Source organism: Acyrthosiphon pisum, chromosome A2 (genome assembly GCF_005508785.2).
Source record: "Acyrthosiphon pisum isolate AL4f chromosome A2, pea_aphid_22Mar2018_4r6ur, whole genome shotgun sequence".
Lineage (NCBI taxonomy): Eukaryota > Metazoa > Arthropoda > Insecta > Hemiptera > Aphididae > Acyrthosiphon > Acyrthosiphon pisum.
In genome coordinates, this window is record NC_042495.1 from 81,606,779 (window position 1) to 81,623,063 (window position 16,285).

A 16,285-nucleotide genomic window follows, 5' to 3' on the forward strand; every position below is an offset into this window, starting at 1 on the left:
AACGATTTTTGATATTTGTTATTATTCAAAAAGTATGAGTCGTAGACACTTGAAAATTTTACCAGTTGTTTAAATTGACATTTTCTTTATATAGTTTTATTTTCAAAATATTTCACTAATTTTTAATCTATTTATAGGCAATTGAAATAATCGATTTTTTTTGATTTTTTTTTTTATAAATGTTGATAAAAAAAAATTAGCTGGGACAAAATACTTGAAAATTTAATAGAAGGGTCCACATATGTTGTTCTAACTCCCATTCAAAAATTATAAAAATACATAGGCACAATTTTTTTTTATAAGCATTTAAAGTTCAAATTTTGACTAAATACGTAAAAATTACGGCAATGTTCAAATAATCTTAAACAGAAATTCATAAAAGTTTTTCTTTTTAATTCTAAGATTTGGAAATTTAATACAAGGCTCCTAACATATTTTTACAATAGCAGTTGCAAAATAAAAGGAATACATTGTCACAATTTTTATTTATAAGCATTTAAAGTTCAAATTTTGACAACATATTATGTAAAAATCACGAAAATTCGTAAATTATTTTATGCTAGAAATTCATAAAAAATTTTCCTTTTATATCTAAGATTTCAAAATTTAATACAAGGCTCATAATATATTTTTACAATAGCAATTGAAAAATAAAAGAAATATATAGTCACGATTTTTTTTTTATAAGCATTTAAAGTTCAAATTTTGACTAAATACGTAAAAATTACGGCAATGTTCAAATTATCTTAGACAGAAATTCATAAAAGTTTTTCTTTTTAATTCTAAGATTTGGAAATTTAATACAAGGCTCCTAACATATTTTTACAATAGCAGTTGCAAAATAAAAGGAATACATTGTCACAATTTTTATTTATAAGCATTTAAAGTTCAAATTTATACGAAATATGTCAAAATTGCGAAAATTTGCAAGTAATTTAGTGGTTGAAAAATCGTAAAAATTTTTTCTTTTATAACTAAGTTTTTAAAATTTGGTACAAGGTTCTCCATAAGTTTTTCTTTAAAAATAATATATCCTAGACTGACAAATCATCTCCGTTCAGAATCGTTTTTCGTATACAATGATATAATATCATTGGATTCAAATTTAATTCCATCCATTACAGTAACCCACTTGTAACCTACTGTACAGCAGAGCGACATCCACGACTTACCCGCCTTTTTTAAAATTAATTATCGTAATACATTGGCGAAAATAGAAACATCTGCTGGTTAAGCATTGATTACTTAATAGAAGATGTAATAACTTGTATATTGTGATAAGTGATAACTATAGATTAAAATATACAAATTACAATAGTTGCTAACATATATATTTTCATAAAATAGTTGTATTACTAATAAAGTAATAATTAATAAAGAATGCAGTTTAATAAATAATGGTTACATTATATAATAAAGTATTAATTACCTAATATTTTCAAAAACAAAAGTTATAGTTACAACTTACGAGTAGGTATATAAGTATAAACGATTACAAATTTTTCTTGACAATATTTTTTTGTTTAGTTAAGTTATCTTGCAATAGTAAAGTTAATGTCTGTGGCAGTCGGGGTCATTATCGCCTCCGCTAACGCACATCGGAAGTAAATAAATTGTCCTTGCAAATCACAAAACCCGTTATTAGGAAGGTGATCAGAAATCACATATAATATATCCAAACATTTTCCCGATTTATTTTACTTAATAAACCAATTAAGTTAAAATATGAACAAGTCTAACAATATAGACGTTTTTAACTAATTTGAATTCATAATTAAATTATTTTTAAAATTGAAAAGATAATTATTATTTAAGTCGGCCAAAATTAAAAGAGTAACTAGCTAAAAATCGATGTACTATGATATGACATTAATATTTTTAATCACCATGAACCTACTCACTTTGTTGCACATACTCATAGTACCTACTTAGTAATATGAAGTAATTTTTAATAAATATATATAGATCTCGGTGAAAATAAACAAATAGGTACCTACAAATTACAATATGTGTTGTTTAAGACATTTTTGATAATAGCTAATCTAAATATCGTTAATTTTAATATAAAATACACAAATGAATACAAATATATACCTATTCAATCATTTAATTTTAAGTAATACATAATTTTAATCAGAAATAAGGATAGATGAGATATAATGCTTAATATAATATATAAGTAACTACATTACCTATATAATTACCATTAATTATAAATAATATATCGTTTTAATATAAATATTTATAATCAATTTTAGGTATTAGGAACAACAAAAATAAAACCGAAATATTATTGTCGTATATAGAAAAAATGTAGGGTGATTTGACGTGATCAGCGCGAGCACTGATAGTATTATTCTCACGTTTAAGTAATAAGTACTATTATTCTAGTACTTACTATAGTTACTACCTATACCGGGCTATACTATTATTACACTTCAAACTTCTATTATTGAATTAAACATTTAAAAAAATAAACACGCAGGTCAATATGTTGTGTTAAAAAATTTGAGGAGTCCGATTCTAGAGAAAACTTGACTTCATTATTTTCTTAAGCATCTTTAGTTACTTTCAAACTAATATTTTTTATAGAGTTTTAACTATAATTTACATTTCTCACTCTTATATTTTTATAAGTATAGGTAATGGGTACCTAACACAATAAATATTTGAAAAAAAATGTATATAAAATATTTTTATTATTTTTTATTAGTGATTAAAAAAAATTACAATATTTATTCTATCACATTATACGTTAATACTTTTTCATTTTTCATAGTTATTTTGCTTCAAAGAAAGAAATGTAAACATAGTTTGAAATTAAACTCAGAAAAATCAGGGAAAAGGTATAGGTAGTGAAAAATACAATTTTATTTTAACAAAAGTTAAATAAATTAAAATAAACGACTCGTACTTTTCTAAATTCACTTATATGTGTAAATAAAAGAAGTTTAACCTATAAATACATATATATATATTAAGTATATAATATTTCAAAGTTTAAGTAAATATTGCTATAGTGTAGCATTACCATTTTTTTAGATCACAATTTATGTAAGCTAATCTTCAATTATATTAGCAACTACTGTCTATTCAACAGAACATGGTATACAAAATATTTTATACATATTTAGATATAATGCATATTGCAACTTCAATTACGTATGTATTACTCTTAAGTTAAACAATAATTTAAGGATGCCACAGTCGCATTTATTGTCAATTTCTTACACAAACGTAAAACATAGAACATATTAGGACATAATATAATACAACCCAACTGTGCCTGAACGTCAGTTTTTTACGATATTAAAATTTTTAAGCAAGTTATGAGCATTATTTTAAAATTTAAATATTTTACATGATCATAACTCCCATGGAAATTTAAATATCGTAAAAAATGTTGTTTAACGATCGTTAGGTTCAATAGGTCACTCCCGGCCATTTTTCATTTTAATATTTTGTCATCTTCAGCCGATTTATTCGGGTCAATACCTTTGAGGTTTTTTAGTTGACAGAAATTTTGAAAACTATGCCTTACCAATCACCACTAAGTTCAAATCATAGATTCGAATTATAAGGCGGGTTCAAACGAAACGGCATGAATAAGTTTGTCACAATATTATTTTCCAGAGCTTTTTTTGGATGCCGAACGGCAAAATTGTCCATCGGTCTGGTAAGCCTGGGCTACATAAAAAACCACAAAGACTACATCACTATAATACATCTATACTGCACTATACCATGCTGCTGTGTGGACGTATTTTCATCAAAGTCGGGGCAACAAAAATGCAACATAATGCCGCAATACAATTTTCGCATGTCGTGATACGTATTTGAAGCGCGGCATGGAGCCACTTAATGCGGACTTATCTTTATATAATCTACTGAATTATAATTTATAACCAAATAATTTTCCAACTTTAACCTTCAACGATAATCTTAAATTCATTATCAGTCCACTATTACAAAATCGTTTCAACAATAAAATCTTTAGTAAAGTTAAAGTAAAACTTTATTGTTATTCTATTAGGTAAAATACTAAACATATGAATAAAGTATAAATACCTATACATTTATATAATATATATATTATATACCATACGTTTTAAAATAAAACGATGAAGATTAAAATATGTACACAAAATGTATAATTTATTCCATATTTTTACTAACAAAATAGTTGATGCTGTAATGAAAAATGATGTTATTATTTATTACTTGATTTTCACTGTTTCCAATAACTAACATTTAACTATTAAAGTATTAAACGGAAGCATTTTTATTACAAAATAATTGGCCAATGGTTTGCTTAAAGCTTAAAATAAAATCAATAACACTGAATTAATTAAGAGGATCTATAAATATCTATATATAAGACATACTTATACAATGGTGGATACGCTAAAAAAAATGTAAAAAGTACGGTATAGTTTTACTTCAACACATCGAGTACAAAAGAAACTAAACATGGCACTATGGCAGTGCAAAATGAGAACTGAAGAAGAAAACCTTGAGTGACCAAGGTGAACATGAATGCACTGCTATTAACTTCCACAATATTATACATAAGAAATATTATATAGGTATTATTACATATATAATTAATAACATCTAGTTAAACATACTACCATCTTCATCTTTACTACTCGTATATTATGCGGAAATAAAATTGGTATTCATTTGAAATCAAAATAACTAATTATAAATAGACTGTACTACCGCAGTATATAAAAAACACTGTTTTTAGTGTCAACTACATGGTGATTACTGATTACTTATTAGCTTACATTTAATTATTTACATTCGATTAAGCTATACATTAAAATAAAAAAATATACTGTATTATCCATTTGTAAAGGGTCTAATTGTTTTGTTCAGGTATCCGGTATGGGGAATTCCTTTCTGCCTCTATAGAATTTGAACAGTTTACGATAATATATTTAATGTTATGCATGACTGTCGACTACCAACTATTTTATAACTGGTGTCGCGTGGCATAGCATGTACCTGAATTATTATATCTAATAATTTGTATGATCAGAAATTTAAAAGTCGTACCTAATAGCCGTTTACTTAATAAAAAAGTGTATTCTTTTATTTATTGAGTGGATTTTTTAATTTCAGGAGTTGCAAAAAAATATGAAAAATTGAAAACCTAAATTGAATACCTAATTAATAAAATATACCGATGAATCATTTTGTATTAAAAATTAGCTTGACCATATTTTATCTCACCGCTTATTTTTAAAACAATATTAATTTCAATGTTTCAAACAGTAAACATAATAAAAAAAATACAAATATAACAATTAAATACCTAACAAAATAGGAATAAGGCATTTGATATCAGAGTTTAAAACTAATTGCAATACACTAATATACAGCGTTGATCGATGCACCTACATGTAACTTTTGACGTCATAAATACTCAAAGATAATAATTGAATGAGGTATTATACATAATTATTATGGTATACTCATGCGTATGTTTTGTACAAATGAATAATTGAATTTCTACTATGTGAGCATTATGTTTATCAGTGTGCTTCTAATAGTAGATAAGTGTATTGTGATAATAATAATACAATAAACTCTAAATATTATACGTATTTATGGCAGTATAAAAAAAACTATGAAAAACGAAGTATAACGTAACATAATACTACCTATACGGAACATTTATATAGTTGTAATAAATTAGGGGTTTTACAGAAGAATAAAACAGAAAACAGCATGTGGATATCACAAACTGTTCAAAATAATACTTTTCAATAATAATCTAGGTCTTAACGATTTACATATCTCGATGTTACTCGATTCTTGAATTAATATTATTATGGTATGAAGTATGAACTGAAAACACAACTACGTCTCGTTATTGTGCAAACCGACGTCAGAATGTATTATTTTTTTTTTTAGAATTTTTATTTACACATGATTACTTAAACAACTGTTTTGAACGTGCTTCCTCGCATGTATATTGTATATTGTAATAACAATAGACACTGGCGTAAAATCCGTTTTGTCCGTTCCCGAGTACACGCGCAACCTAGGATCATTTGTTTAAGGTTGGTGACTCGTGAAGTCTACAAATACAATGACTACAGCATAAAATACAAATGTTAACACATACATACGACGCAAGCCATGAACACATACACAATGACGAACCTACATGATGTTTCGATCATGGTTATTATATTATTATTATTAATTTATTACTAACAGTCATATTACATTATATTAAATTCCCTGGCGTTCCAACCACTGTTGAATTTTCATGTTGTAGGTACCTATACTATTATATTATTTATATATTTTCAAATTTCGCGTACCTTTCGTGTGGTGTGGAATCGAAACTAGTAGATACGACGTCGGTTCGAATAAAACAATATGATATTATATTATTTTCGTTGACGGTCTCGCTCGTTTTGTATGGTTTATTACGATAGTTTTCAAACAGCAACAGAAACAACAGCAAAAACGACGGCGCACTAAAATTACGGGGGAATGACCGGACGACGAAAAATTAAAAAAAAAGAAGTTTTCCTCTTCTTTCTATTTATTAATCATATTATTATTATAACGAATAAATAATATTAAAATAGACATTAACGATGACGAAAATACAACGGTGGCGACGATATCGATGGTAAAATAATGACAACAACGGGACCAGTTAAATCACGTACGGAAAACGCGCGCACGCAAGTAGTATTTTGTGCACCACACGGACGGCGTCGGTCGACGAATCAACCGGCTGTCGGCATTACTCTGCGGCTCAACGAATCTGCGCGGCCGCCGTTCCTTCATCGGGCGCGCTTTTGCTCGTGTACCGCGCGCGCACAGGTGGTGGTACGACGTCGGTTCAACGCGACACCAAGACGTATGTGGTAGTGGCGGTGGTGGTGGCGACGGCGGCGGTGGCATAGGCATAGGCATAGACACAGTAATAATATAATGTTACAGGCCCGATAAGGTCTCCTTCCTGGTGAAGAACAAAAAAACGGGCCGACGAGTGAACCATATAGTTCGGCGCTCGGGCAACACCCCGTGCTGACTGCCCAGTATTACCGGTTTCTACAGGCGACGGACGTGTATAACAATAATAATGCAATAGGTATCGTTTTATAACTTATTCAAGTGTTTGACGAAGATTTTTTTTATTGTTTCGTTTTCCCTAATCGATCCCCCCTCCGAATTAACTTCTAGTCTTTTATTTCTCGTGACACACGATGGATATACATTTTGTTAGATTCTGAGCAGAGGTGATAAATGTATTGATTTCACTATGATGTAAGTTTATTTAATTTGTATTGTCTAAAATTTGTATGGTAGAAAAAATGCTTAAGTCTTAAACTTTGATCATGCAATAATAATAAACACTTAAAACAGGGTACAATGTAAACAATGTATACATTTTCCTAATGGACAGTGAGTGGAAAGATCATTATGTTATTACATTATTAAAATATTATACTCAAACTCAATATCATATCAATAGACAATATAGTAGGTACCAACGTGTGTGCGAATTAAAAATTTTTATTGTATACCAAAGAATAATGTTACTCTTGATAAACTATTACTTAGGTACCGACATTTGAGGTACCTCCGTTATATAATTTTATCACGTTATGGAATTAAAATAGCAGCGTATATGGAGGAAGCCTATATTTAAGTCATGTACCATACCTTATACTACCATTTTATTTTGTTTGAAAACAATATAAGCTATGTGCAACAACCTTGTATATTTAAGCCAGGGTTCTCTCTTCTACACGTACACGTGCAACATAGTAAAAACTACACATTTTGCGTTAAAATTGCAGTACAGTTGATGTAGTGAAGCGATAAATATTACAAAAACATATTTGAATATAGAGTCAAATGTATCTATATAAAATATATGATATCAATTGAGCAACATTTTTGAATTTCACACCCTAATTTTTAAAAATTTGATTTGAAAATTAGAACAGTTTTCAAAACATAATTTATTGTTAATAAATAACTATTATAGTTAAATTTAAAAAATGTGGCTATTGATCAATCAATATACCCAATCATCGCCCATCGGTAGAGCTAATAATCCTGGCATTAAAATGTAAACATAAAATATATATAATATTCTGCGGTTTGGTGCAAGAAATGTCACATTTGGACGAATTAGAGATTGTTTGACTAATGCCATTAATTTTTGATTATGTTACTTGTGTTAAAACGGTCAATGTCTGTAATACAGTATGACCAACTCAATACATACATTTCCCATTTTGACATTAATCGATATAGAAGTACCTATCTATGTATATATATTACAAGCATATCTCGACATTGGTCACGTATTATAAATATATAGTTCATAATGCCTTCTAGCCACAACATTGACCATTTCGAAATCAATCAATAAAGTTTATAAATATAAGTTACTAACATTATTTATGTGCAAATGGATATTATTATCAGATTGTAACAAAAAAAGTCGAGTTATTTAATTATTAAAAAAATTGTATTTTGTACTTACGTTTTTGGTCAATGTCAGACATAAATAATATTAATTATTTACCAAGAATGCCAATATCAAAATAATATTAATACATTATCTGAATTCGCAGAATAAAAATGTTTCATAAAATTAAGAATGAAAAAAAATTAGCCTATTATAAAATTTAATTTCCCACCCAATAATGTTATATTTTGACATTAGCCCTTCTTGCACCAAACCACAGAATTAAAAGTATTATAAGTTTTAACATTCTTCAATAACATATTTATGACATATTTGTATTTAATGCATTTATAACTAAAAATATTTATATATTTCCTCAAAAATTGGATAGGTATCGAATTTTTTTTAAATTAAAAACTGGTTAAAACAAGTTATAAACATAGTTAGTAGTTTTATACAATATATTAGGTAATAGAGGTAGGTACACCGTGCATAATAGATTAACGTAAAGCTCTACATGTCTACACGTAATAATTTTTCTGTATATACTGAATCTACAATGTCAGTTAATTTAACAAGTTACAGATACCTATTGGATTTCGTTATAGTATATTATATTAGATATATATTATCAAAAAACGATCACTTATCTATTTTTAAAAATGTTCAGACATCAGTAATTTATTAATTTCACACTCTTATGCTATTTAAATATGTATCTATTTTTGGAACTTTTATAATTATTTTATTATATAATAACAAAAAGTAAAAATTATAATAATCTAATAACTTAAAAAAATTAATTAGAAGATTGGCGACATTATAATATCAAAACAAAACAAATTGCACAGTTTGCGAGTAATGTAGCATCATACCAGTGATTTCCTTCAAAAAGATGACTCGGCTATAGTAAAGGGGATAAAATAGTCAATGAGTATGTAATAGTCTAATAAAAACGTATTACCTACCTAAATACGACGACCTCTACTGCGGCCTGCCGTGCTCAACATGGTTACACGGGGTGGGGCAATATTAGCTTATTATTGAGCAATTATTAGTGGGAACAGTTGTTTAACAATAAGCCATTGTAGTAAATTTAGGCAATAAAACGTTTTGATAGGTACATGCAAAATATAGGTATTTATATTTATATTTATTAATGCTATACAATTTACGTTAAACTTATTTGAATTGATTTTTAGCAAGTAGATACTTTTAATGGCAGGTGTCTAAAAGGGTCAAATCCACAGGATTAGGGAGGAGCAAAATAAAATTACTATAAATTACTATAAGAACACCGTCCTTATAAAACACCAGACGTTATAGATTAGCTAAATAGACTTATAATATATAAAAATGTATTGCAGATCAATACAATTAACAAATTTAATTTTTTTGATGCAGATAATACAATATAATAACACTAAAATTATTAAACTAAATGACAAAATCCATAGCTCTTCTTCTATTAGCGCAGCAGCAAAGCGACCATAAATTGGGGTGTATATTTAAAGGTGCCAATCCAAATACTTATACAGTATTAAATATTTAATTAAGTAGACAGTTTCAAAATGAGGACTTATAAAGAATTATGGGTATTTTGTAACTTGAAAACGAAACATCACACTATTCGTAGGTAAGGTAGGGAGAGCGATCGCCTGATTGAAAGTCACTGCAAGTTCAATAAACTAAAATATACTACAGTATATTATAAGTTCCCAACAAATCTCTATATTATTAAAATTGATTGATTCTCGTTAAATATTATAAATATCATAAAATTAATGAATACTGACCAAGTTCCTTTGACCCGAAATATTAACTAAATATAATTTGCTACCGGAAACCACCCTCGATGTTGTAAATCGAAGCTTTTTTTTCTACTATAAAAAGTGAGGTACAAAAAAATTGAAAAATTGTAAAAACCCATCCATAATTTAATCTCTTCACTCAGAATTTAAAATATACGTAGCATATTTTGACAATCAAATGATGAGTTTTTTACTCAGCTTATAGAATAAACAACTTTAATAGCTGGTAATTTATCGAATTTCAAGTTTATAGCCTAATAATTTAGTTAATAGGTGTGAATGATATGTACATTATTAATGTCCATCTATCTAAATATTAAATCATTTTTAAAAGCAAAATACAATTAATATAATATAATCAAAATAAATACAGTAAAAACTTAAAACTTTGGCAGATTTTTATTACTTATTAAATATTATATTTGTTTGCAGTTTGTTTCAATGACCCGCGTCGTGTATGTGTGAATTGTGAATACTAGTAAAAGACTGGAATAAATAAAGTACCAGTTTCAAGGTGAACTCGACAAGTTGAACAGCTCAAGTGAAGTCACAAGGAAGTATGGTAATCGTGATTTTGCAGTAGCTATGATATTTTATTCCTATACTTTTATCAATAACAAACCTGCTAAACTGGACTAACACCGCCAACGTGGTAAAAACTAGCTCACCATGGCCTTACACGAGGCTGTAAACACTCAGAATTATTTGACGCATTAAGGAAATTCGAACTGTATAGACTTATACAAAATAAAGGAACAATTTTATAAGTAGATAGATACACCAACATAATATATTGCATTTGTTGTCTTACCTATTTAATAAAAAAATCGTATACATTTTATTTTAAAATATTGTTTGCCGTCACCTTTAATGTATTTTAAATAATCTTTCAAATCTCTTATAAGTTACATAATAAAATAGGAAAATGGTTTTTTTTTCAAAAATAATATTATTTTATACAATACCAACTAAAATAATTATCATAATTTATACCGACACGAAAAGAAGAAAGATCATAATTCATAAGTCCATAAGACCATTCAAAAGATCAGATACATAGGATAACAAAGATTTGAAATTAGTAAACAATATAATTCTTTGAAATTCTACACCATTGATATGTAATATTTCACAAACTTCTAAAAAATCTTAAAATAACTTCTCAGTCTATCTATTTAGTTAATTTTGAGTCCTTTTAGTTCCCCAAATAAGTATTGCTTATAACAAAGAACGCATGATTGTTGAATTTAAAATTTATACATATTCTCGAATGTTTGCCAATGACTACTGCTGTATTGGGTAAATATAAAATATAAATGAATTTCTCTTGTTCAACTTTAAATTTTAACTGAACTATACAAACGGTATGATTTTAGAAATTAATTGAATTAAAATAGTTGCGGACGCTTAAATTTAATAAAAAAATATAAATAAATATTGTAAGTATTATAAAATGAGATATGTTGGATAATTATATTTATTATTTTTACCTTGTGCTTACAGTTAGGTATTATCTTAAAACCCTAAAATATAAATGCTGTACACAAAACGCTAGTAAATATTAAAGCTCTATCGTAATATTTTTTAAATAATCTTATGTACCTAGGCACGTAGCACTTCCTTAATTATTATGTTAGGTAGGTACATAACATATAAGTAATTTTACTCTCCCACGCAACCCCAAAAAATTACACTTGTGAAATAGATTTTGAATAATTTTTTTTTAATTTTTTAAAAACAGGATGTTCCATTAAGCCAGTGTCTACACTGTGAAGAGTCTACACTCATTAGTTAAATTTAAATTTTTTTGAAATTTAATTTTATTATACTTTAATGTTATTACAAAACAATATTTTTTATAATTTCTTATCTTTAATAGGTATTTTTTTACTTATTTACTTTGTTATGACAACATACATTTTTCGGAATATTTTGATACGCAAAATTGAATTTCAAACTAGTAGTTAATTAGTTAGAACTCACAACTTGTAAGTACCTTTTTTAAGTTTAGAAGAGCGGAGTAGTGACTAGTGGGCTTAAATTTTGAGGGGTACGAGGAAGGTGCCCTCTACTCAGCTCACCAAAACTTTAAATATGTATTTATAAGTTATAACTAATTAACAATAAATTACAAGATTAAAATTCTATTTAAGAGGACGTCACACCCGCCTGTGTTGTCTCCGTCTTACACACGTACGACAGACAAAACGCGTTTACGTACCTAGTTTGAGTAGAACTCATTCAACTTTGGTGTTAGAATAAAAACACCTTTTACAAAATTAAAAGATGACAATATTTTGGAGGACAAGACGTTGAGTTTTTTTTAAAAATTACAATTTTGAAAAGTTAAAGGTATTTTAAAAGTGTTTTAATGTTTGCTATTTCTAAACGATATAATGAACGTTATATAGGATATAATGTAAAAAAAAAGCAGGTAAGTGGATGTCGCTCTGCTGTACAGTAGGTTACAAGTAGGTTATTGTATAATGGGTTGTATTAGACTTGAATTCAATGATAAAATATCATTGTATGAGAAAAACGATTCTGAGCGTAGACGGTTTGTCAGTCTGGATATTTTATATTGTTATTATTTATTTTATCATGTTAGTTGAATTAATATTATAATATTATAATTTTTTATTCGTTTCTATGGTGATATACAAAGCGTTAGAAATTAAAATCCCATTATTACCGTTTTTTCGTAATTTTTCGGTGGTTTTTCCCGTGGCATTAAATAGTTATTGAGAAAATCGGAAAATAACCTCTCTAAAGTACCATCTTGATCCAACTTGCTAAAAGATAAGGTACTATATGTTGAAATCGAAGGACTTCTGGTAGAAATTTTGTATACAGGATATAAAAAGGAAAAAAATAAATAAATAAACACCATTGTAAAACCAATAGCTTCCTCGCTCCGCTCAGAATCTAAAACGCAACGACTTGCCCTCAGAAATATTGTCACAATTCAATTAAAAAATAAAAAAAAATAAAAATAATAAGTATGTTTACTCTAGAACCAAAATTGAGCGATTTATACTCAAGACGGCGTAAACGCGTTTTGTCTATATGGTACGTGTTAGACGGAGACAACGCATGCGGGTGTGACGTCCTGGTCCTCTTAAGAGGATATCAGCGCACTAAATGTTTTCTCTCTCTGGCCCACGCGCAACATAGATAAAACGCATTTACGCAAAATCATTTTTTCTATGTGTTTAAGTAATCTTAGAGTAAAGTCACCTATTACAAAAAAGATAATATTTCTGAGGGAATAACATATCGATTTTATATTTTATTATTATTTGACTTTGTATTCGACTTTCAAAATAAATAAAAAAATTTTGTAAATTTAAATGATGTTAAAATTGTTTTGAGACAATATTTAGACAAACCGATATGTCATTCCCTCCAAAGTATTATTCTCTATCATTTTTGTCATGGGTGACTTTACTCTAAGATTACTTAAACACATAGATAAAATGATTTTGCGTAAATGCATTTTGTCTATGTTGCGTGTGAGCCAGAGAGAGAAAACAAATAGTGCGCTGACAGCCTCTTAAGTATCAAAAGACTTCGAATAATGTTCAGGTACAGTATACAAATTAAAATACCGTCACACAAAAATGTAAGAATTTGAAAAATTCTAAAAAAATTTTAATTAGAATTTTATTGTTTCTCAATAATATACAACTATGTAAACAAAATTAAAAACATCGAAATAATTAATTTACGCTTAAGTAAGACACTGTATTAAAATGGCTCACCTAGATAAGGAAAAATTGTTTTTTGTTGATTAAATATTAAATTTCGTCGAATATTATTTACAATAATTATTATATAAAATTTTCATAACTATACGTAAATATTTATTGAAAATTTCAAGTAACTACGGTTTTATATTTTTGTTTCATGCTATAAAGTTTTTTTTCAAAAACTACTGTTGCGGAAATATTCCCGTTTTTCTGGCGTTTCCTGTTAATTTTTCCTGATTACTTATATTAAAAAATATTGGGAATATTATACTTGTGAATGGTGGGGGGGGGGGGGGCAAGTATCAACTACATCAAACTTTCTACCAGAATCCACCCAAACATTTTTACTACTCCCAAAATTTATGACATAGAAATACACATTTTAAAACCAAAATATTCATTATTCTACTCAGAATCTAAAATAGATTAAATTCTGAGGCCTGAATATTATTGGTATTATTACTTAATAAAAATCATTGTTATATGTACCAACTAGTTTACCTTCATTTGTTAAGTATCACATTATTTATCTGCCATATTGTTATAATCTTGGTTATAATAGATATAAGTAGTATTTAAAACTATCAATCCCTATAAATGCACACAAATTTAATAACATAATAATAGTTAGCATGAAAGTAAGTGAACATCGATTAAAAAATCTATCTACCACTAAACATAAATAATTATTATATAATTTGAATATGTTATAAACTTCAATGAAAAAAAAATAGTTTTTATTTTTATCTTAAATTTACAATGTTTTCTTACCATAACTAGAAATATTCCGAAATATTCATGGCACAATAATAAAAATGTCATAATAATTCAATACCTAAATATTGATCAGTTTGTATGAATTAATGACTTAAAATAAATTATTTAAATTACTATAAAATTATAGGAACCAAAGTAAAAATAAATGTTACTTATGAAGTTGTGACATTGTTATTTATCTATCTTATCTGCCTGCAATAATGATATGAATACATATAGCTAAATACTTAATGGGATTTACAGTTCCTACATTTGAGTTTAAAAATTATAATTAAAATATATTTGCTTGAAAAACTTCGGACAATTGGAAAGTATTGAAACTTTTTAAAGACCTATAAGTGGTAAAAATTGATAGTAACTTTTTTAGTTGATGTCCTAATAACATGGATGTTAGAAACAATAATTATAGGTAGTAATAAAGCTAAAGAAATGCTAGAATTGTAGGCATGTCAATGTCAAGAAAACATGACTTGTGCTGTTATAAATATACCAATGTTTGGATTATATAGTGTTTGTTGAAAAATTGTCATTACTGTATCAACGGGCGGTATTAGGTACAATAAGATAATAATTATCATCTTATTTAAATAGCCCTGACCAAAACTAAGTACTATGTTATCTAAATGATAAGTACATAGTATAGATAGTAATTATTAAGCAATTTATAAATAAACCAACAAATAAAAAGAACTAAACATAGATCCGGAAAAAAACAGACTGTTGATCATTTTTATCAAATTTCAACAACTGTAATCATAGGTACCTATACCGAAAACAAACTGTTGATTGTTGATGTCAAGACTTCAACGGAATAACAAAATTTGATTTACATACAGTTTTATCAAAATTAAATAATTGGTGCCTACCAGTACCTACATAATATTTGTATTATGTGATAACAAGTAACACCTTTAGGCTTTAGTCTTTAGTTCTTTACCAAACAAGACAATAATGTTCAGAATAGAAATAAATGAAAGCACATGATGAACAATAAAACCCCTCTCTAAATAGTAGGGGTAGATTAGACATGTTAGCCATACAAGTTTAATTTACTCCATGTTTGGGGATGGCTTACCTTTTTAAAAGTTGAGGAGCCAGGTTGATCCGGTCGGAGCGTTCTTGAAGTTGGATAAATTATCTACTGGTCACTGGCTGATTGCATACTACCAATGCGTTTTGTTTAGTGGATTTTTAGACGTGATATCAAAGGTAACTATAATTACACGCACGACCACACACCGGATCGTCTTCGTTACTAAGGGGTAGAAATTTCGTGAGTTCGTGACCGCGGTGTGATTAACGCTAACGGTTATGATAAAAAAAAACCCTAAGTAAAAAAAACAAGGAGCGTGTGAGGTTGAACGTGATTAATAAATACGAGAAAAACAACCACAGCGATCACCAAACAAAAATAAAAGAAAAAGACCCAAAGAATAACACTAAAATACAAGACCGATGCCGAGGACGACAAAGGAAATGGCCGGTAGCGGCGG

At 27.8% G+C, this 16,285-nt stretch overlaps 2 protein-coding genes across 4 annotated transcripts in view; both read right to left on the reverse strand.

The window, feature by feature from the left end:
* Nucleotides 1-15,989, reverse strand: part of LOC100160060 (protein gustavus) — a 126,426-nt gene extending 110,437 nt beyond the window's left edge. The window contains exon 1 of one of the 2 annotated variants that reach the window (XM_029490342.1): nt 15,868-15,989. The gene's annotated coding sequence lies outside the window, so the exon portion shown is untranslated. Of the gene's footprint in view, nt 1-6,338; nt 6,455-15,867 lie in introns of those variants that run through there. The other variant, XM_029490343.1, reaches the window with a different exon arrangement.
* Nucleotides 1-16,238, reverse strand: part of LOC103310179 (chromosome transmission fidelity protein 8 homolog) — an 85,465-nt gene extending 69,227 nt beyond the window's left edge. Inside the window, exon 1 of one of the 2 annotated variants that reach the window (XM_029490347.1) lies at nt 15,868-16,238. The gene's annotated coding sequence lies outside the window, so the exon portion shown is untranslated. Of the gene's footprint in view, nt 1-6,338; nt 6,783-15,867 lie in introns of those variants that run through there. The other variant, XM_029490348.1, reaches the window with a different exon arrangement.
* Nucleotides 16,239-16,285: the final 47 nt, after the last annotated feature.